Below are 6,532 nucleotides of genomic sequence, written 5' to 3' on the forward strand. Positions count from 1 at the left end.
TTTCAGAGCTGCAACATCACTGGAGTGCCCAAAAGCACAAGGTGTGCAATACTCAGAGACATGGCCAAGGTAAGAAAGGCTGAAAGACGACCACCACTGAACAAGACACACAAGCTGAAACGTCAAGACTGGGCCCAGAAATATCTCAAGACTGGTTTTTCTAAGGTTTTATGGACTGATGAAATGAGAGTGAGTCTTGATGGGCCAGATGGATGGGCCCGTGGCTGGATTGGTAAAGGGCAGAGAGCTCCAGTCCGACTCAGACGCCAGCAAGGTGGAGGTGGAGTACTGGTATCATCAAAGATGAGCTTGTGGGGCCTTTTCGGGTTGAGGATGGAGTCAAGCTCAACTCCCAGTCCTACTGCCAGTTTCTGGAAGACACCTTCTTCAAGCAGTGGTACAGGAAGAAGTCTGCATCCTTCAAGAAAAACATGATTTTCATGCAGGACAATGCTCCATCACACACGTCCAAGTACTCCACAGCGTGGCTGGCAAGAAAGGGTATAAAAGAAGAAAAACTAATGACATGGCCTCCTTGTTCACCTGATCTGAACCCCATTGAGAACCTGTGGTCCATCATCAAATGTGAGATTTACAAGGAGGGAAAACAGTACACCTCTCTGAACAGTGTCTGGGAGGCTGTGGTTGCTGCTGCACGCAATGTTGATGGTGAACAGACCAAAACACTGACAGGATCCATGGATGGCAGGCTTTTGAGTGTCCTTGCAAAGAAAGGTGGCTATATTGGTCGCTGATTTGTTTTTGTTTTGAATGTCAGAAATGTATATTTGTGAATGTGGAGATGTTATATTGGTTTCGCTGGTAAAAATAAATAATTGAAATGGGTATACATTTGTTTTTTGTTAAGTTGCCTAATAATTATGCACAGTAATAGTCACCTGCACACACAGATATCCCCCTAAAATAGCTCAAACTAAAATCAAACTAAAAACTACTTCCAAAAACATTCAGCTTTGATATTAATGGGTTTTTTGGGTTCATTGAGAACATGGTTGTGGTTCAATAATAAAATTATTCCTCAAAAATACAACTTGCCTAATAATTCTGCACTCCCTGTATATGTCATAGCAAAACAAGCCCACACCTGCAGTTGTTTCAGTTTTTCACTGGTGTTTCCTGTCAGCTGGTCAACCTCACATCCATATCAGTCAACCAAACGACAAGTTCCTCCCTTTGTGCTTCAAATCCCTCCCACTCTGAGACAAGGAGCTGAAAGAGATAGAGAAAAGAGTCAATTATAAAGAAGAGAAAAGTGAAACCCTCCTCAGAAGGTCTGACTCGCATACCTGCAGTTGACCTGTGATGGACTCCAGTTTGGCGTTCACGTCATCCCTCGCCGATGCCAGCAGCAGAGTCTGCAGGGTGCCCTGGAAGAGCTGAGTTATTGTTCAACTCCTCCTGGTCAGGCTCTCCAGCTGGATGAGCCGAGGTCTCCCCTCTCGCCGCTGCCTCTGAACACAGAAACACAAATTGCATCTGAAGCAGGAGGTGCAGATTTTTTTTGCTATTCTTTTCTAAATCCAGGCTAGATCACGTGGAGGCATTTGGAAAACTTTTTTGGCCAGCGGACAACTGTTGTCTTGCAGAAAGTCAAATCAAACATATGCGATACACAATCAATTCACAAGAACACATAAAAAAATAAGTCCAGTTCTTGCCTGATTTCAAGTGAAATCTGCATCAAAACAGGGTGACAGAAGTAAAACGAGTGCACAAAGCCTCACTTTGTACAAGCCTGCTATTACAGTTCTCCTCTATGCAGACGACTTTCCTGTTTTCAAGGCACAACTTGGATCTGCTGTACGAATCTTATGGATACACACTAAATGAAACAATAGTGTGCATGACTCCAGATTCTGATCCCTCATCCTAATATGGTCCCAACATAGCAACAGCAAGAAAGCAAATGTTGAGGCTTCAAAATACAAAGTCCATAAACCAATGGCTGACATGGGTTTTATCATAAGGGTGATAAATATACAGATTTCAGTCTGTCTTAGAGATTTGATGTTCATTTACCTGCAGATGCACTATACGTACCTGCTCCATGGTTTTTCACAACATTTTGCACATCACTATTAAATACAGGAAGTAGGTGAACTAAAACAAGTCATCTTTCTTTGTGAGAGGACCATATTAATGAAACAAACCTCAATGACATCATAGGGATCCCTAAAGATGCTCCTGCTGCTTCTCTTCCTCCTCATCCTAAGCTTCCTTCTCCTTGTCCTCGCCTTCCATCCAATTGTAATTCAACCTAATTGTGTTTCTCCCCCTCCTCTTCCTCATTTTGTTGGAGCTGTGAACACAATTAATGTGAATCTGGATTAATTTGTGCAAACAAGAAAAATCTACAGCTTTTTGGTCAGAGGTGCTCTTGTGATTTAAGCCGGGTAGAGTAGATTTATGTGTTGATGCTACCTGCTTCAGCTCTGGCTGCTGAGTGACATTTACACCCTGGCTGGATTACAAACTTTAACCATGTGCTGAACTTTGGCCCGGTGTTGATACCTCTTGTTAGTATAACGACCTCTTCTTAGCTTGTATGTATGATGTATGATGGTGGATAAATGAAATATACAAAAAAAATTAACTATATTACAAAAGAACATCTATCTTGGAAACATCAAATGACCGGAGCATAACTTGTCAACTAGTCCGAAACTAAGTTATGCAGGAACAGTCAAAGACACACCTTCTCATGTCACATTTCTATTCATTTCTATATAATTCGATTAGACAATAAAGAGTTATCTAATCTAATTATTCATTCAAAACACTTATGCATAGCTGTATTTTATACAGCTCATACAGAATTCAAAGTACAGGTTCATGTGAGTATTTAATGTACGGCTCAGATCTACAGAATTTCAAGAGTTTCTAGAGCAGACACAGAGCTCACGTCACAACAGGCTTCAGGCGCCATTTTAGTGACTTTAACAATATATTACATTTTAATTTCGGTCTAGCTGACATTAGGTTATGTACGCAGCACGCAATTGAACCACATATTTTAGAAGCCAAAGGTTCAAATTAGCTGGGAGCACCTTCACTTAATTATAACAGTGGTTTTGTTAGGAAAACGGTTGGATACTAAATTGCGCTGACCTCAACGGCTAACGTATCTAGCTAATCGCTACTGTTAGCATAACATTAACAGCAAGCTACAATGACGAGTAACAAAAACAAAACAGTAATAAGGTTTTAATGAAAATGTTTTACCTTTTCTAACAGTCCCAGAATCCACAGCTTCAAAGTCCAGCAGGTACTGAAGACTGTTATCCGTTTCGCTGTCACCGTCTGTGAATTTTTTCCCCCCGAAAGGTCAAGGCCCGCCGCTCGCACACTCTGCCTGCGCATGCGCATCCCAACGACTGACCCCCTCCGTCCGCTCCCGGGAGGTTATAGTATAGTATGACGTGTTCTGACGTCACTCTCTCTCTCCCTGTCATTTATTTGGCTCGAAACACATATTAACAAATTGCTCAGTGATGAACAACTACTCAGATCATTTACCTAAGCAGTGTGCTTTGTCAAAACGAAGTGTGTGTCGATTACACTGACATTCTGTTCTGCAGTTGTTATTTACTTGTATTTTATAATTTGACTTTACATACTGCTGGGTGGTTTGTAAAGTTTACAATAACTAGTATTATCATTATGCTATATTTTCAAAAATATATAATAATCTCAAAAGTAATGCCTTGGAGTAGAAAATAGTAATGCTTTATTAAAATTTAAAACTAAAGTACAGTATTTGAATGTGTGTATTGTGTCTATTGTTTGCGAATATTTCTAACTTTTATTTGAATATTCAGTTTCCTACCATCTTCTCTTAAAGGGTAATTGCCAGGTATCCCGCCCTTCCCCTTCGCACACACATGCACACAAAGAAAACACACAGTATAATTCACAGCCTCATTATAGTGAATAAATATTTATGCCATTTACTCCATCAAACTTAGATTGCTAAGGATGAAGAACCTTTTGTTCTTTAAAGAACCATTTGTAATAGCTGAAGAACCATCCACAAAATAAAAAGGTTCTTTGACGTATGATGGTTCTTTAAAGAACCATGAAGACATCTGAAGAACCATTTAAGAACCATAATTTTTCTGAGTGTTCCTCCGTCTTTTACTCATGGATGGCTCCTTCATCTGTGGCCCTCCCAACTCACTTATGTTCTGTCGTGTGCATCACATAAATGCATGCAGACAGAAAGAAATCGAGCACTGGTTAGTGTTTTCAAAGACATTCAAATCGCGCAAAAAATACACTCCCCAAAACCCCTGTATGTGTCCACCCAGGCATAATTATGCATGCAGCTGTGAAGCATACATACAGGGATCATGTTTGCGCATGCAGCATGAAGTGGAGAGTGAACCCAGTAACAGTTAGTTTGCATAACAGGTCTAGGGTGGAACTGCTGTTTTTCCACACTTGCAGCAGGACTCTGAGGAGACGTGCATATTTGCTGGCTTTTCATTCAGTCGGGACATTTAGTTCAAATTTTTGCATAATTACAAAAAAGAAAAAAAACTTTTTGCAAGTGTTTTTGCTCCACAAGACTGTCTCTATATTACTTTTCTGTTTTGTCAATTAGCACTGCCTGCTTTTTCCTTTCCTTCTTGCCAAAAATGTAAATGCAGTTTAAGATATTACCCAAATCTACCGTGAAATCTCTCATCTTTGATGAGATTGATTCCACTATGGCTTTGCTCCATTTCCTCCACCTCTCTTTGCCCTCTGCAGTGCCAGTTTTTTGGGGTTAATCTTAAAGGAAAACTACAAAGAAAGCTGACAGAGAAGTCTTTACATTAGATGGTGTGGAGCTTCACCAGGCTGGTTCAGTGCTCACCGTGAAGTATACGAATTAAGTAAAGGCTCCACGAGGCAGCTCACACGAACCAGAACGAAAGCAGCAGCGAGGACTTTGAACGCTGTCAGCACTTCAAGTAGCCATCTCTCTCTCTCTCACTTTTTATTTCATTTAAATAAATAAAACAATCACTAACTATTGATAAATAAAACCATACAGAGCAATTGAGCCAAAGCACAGCAACATTTGCAGTATTACAGATGGGTCTGCATGAAGTTACTACTAATGCAAACATTTCCATCTTTGGAGCTTCACTTTACATCGAGTTTTATTCACAGGAGTTCACAGGAAATGCATCGTGTTTGTCAGTAAGCCTAGCACTTAGAATCCATATTTACAGAGTTTACTCTGCACTTTTTTGACAGATGATCAGTCTGAAATAATGCTGAGAGTGCTTTGGAGACAGGAGACCTCCGAATGCTTAGTCAACTACTCTCACTGGGTCCTACTATTCCACACTGATGCCATTCACATAAAATCACATTACAGAGTGATGGGAGCAGCAACTGCCTGACTGTTAAAACAATAGTTTATGTTGTTGACGGTAATATTACTATTAGCCAAATCTTTATGAGTGTCACTTTAGAAGCTGGGTTTGTTTTTATAAAAGCTAGTTCAGCATGTGCAGGCGGCCACATGATTCAATAATCTAGGTCTTTCCCCACTAATCTGGTAAGCATTTTCAGTGCTTTCTTTATTAAGTTCTTCAAAATAATAAATATCTTATTAGATTACGTTTGCTGTTAGCGTTACTCATGTTGGTTGGCTTGTGATATTTTTAGCTAAGTTCTTAGCTAATGCTAACTGAATGATCACCATGCTTCATAATTGTCTTCACTAACCAATGGGTGACATCATCCTGGTTATTTCCATCTTTTATTCTCTGTATGGTATATAAAATAAAAAATATTTTACTGGTCTATTTTTTAAATAATTTAATATCAAGTTGTTTCCTGGGACTAAAAAAGCAATTTTTTCCTAATTATTGAGAACATTTGTAACAAATTACAAATTTTCCTTTTAATGTTTAGAATTTGGCGGGTTTTTTTTGGCAGAAATATTCTAATTAGAGCATCTGGATCCTCCACATAATTGTAGATACTCAGTGAGCTCTTCATGAGCTTACTTTGACCTCAGGGAAAAAAAAGTCAGCTCACACCGACATCTTTCAAAGTAAAATCAGATTACCATGAAATTGGATGAGCACGTACAATACCCCAAAGTGGTAGACTCTTGTTTTCTATGACCCTGTAACCTTTCCTCTGGCTGCATTTTAAGGGACAACATCAATATTTTTAGCATCACTACAGATAAAGATGAAACCCCATTAGCTTAATATATTTCATCCCTCCAGGAGTTTCACATTGTTAGATGTAATGAACGTTAAGCCTCTAGAGTAGCGTCAGGCCTTTGGGGCTTTAGGTTTATTTGCAGGAGTCTGTTTTTTGTTAATTGTCACTGAATTACAAGGAATAATCTGGAGGTACATGCACGCAGCTGGGCAGCATTTACAGCATAACCTTTAATTAAATTCAAATTCAATTAAAGAACAGAAGAGCAAATCCCTCATCTGATCACAGAGGAATCACAGCCTGTTTTAAATCCTGACAACAGCTCAACAAATGTCTCAGC

At 39.5% G+C, this 6,532-nt stretch overlaps 1 long non-coding RNA gene across 1 annotated transcript; it reads right to left on the reverse strand.

Annotated features, from left to right (window-relative positions):
- Positions 1 to 1,046: 1,046 nt before the first annotated feature.
- LOC120741420 lies at positions 1,047 to 2,436 on the reverse strand. Its single transcript, XR_005697624.1, has 3 exons — positions 2,172 to 2,436; positions 1,308 to 1,472; positions 1,047 to 1,230 (listed from the first exon to the last, which is right to left on the reverse strand). It is a non-coding gene; the product is annotated as an uncharacterized LOC120741420 (long non-coding RNA).
- Positions 2,437 to 6,532: the final 4,096 nt, after the last annotated feature.

Source organism: Simochromis diagramma, unplaced genomic scaffold (assembly GCF_900408965.1).
Source record: "Simochromis diagramma unplaced genomic scaffold, fSimDia1.1 OVJJ01000602.1, whole genome shotgun sequence".
Taxonomy (NCBI): domain Eukaryota; kingdom Metazoa; phylum Chordata; class Actinopteri; order Cichliformes; family Cichlidae; genus Simochromis; species Simochromis diagramma.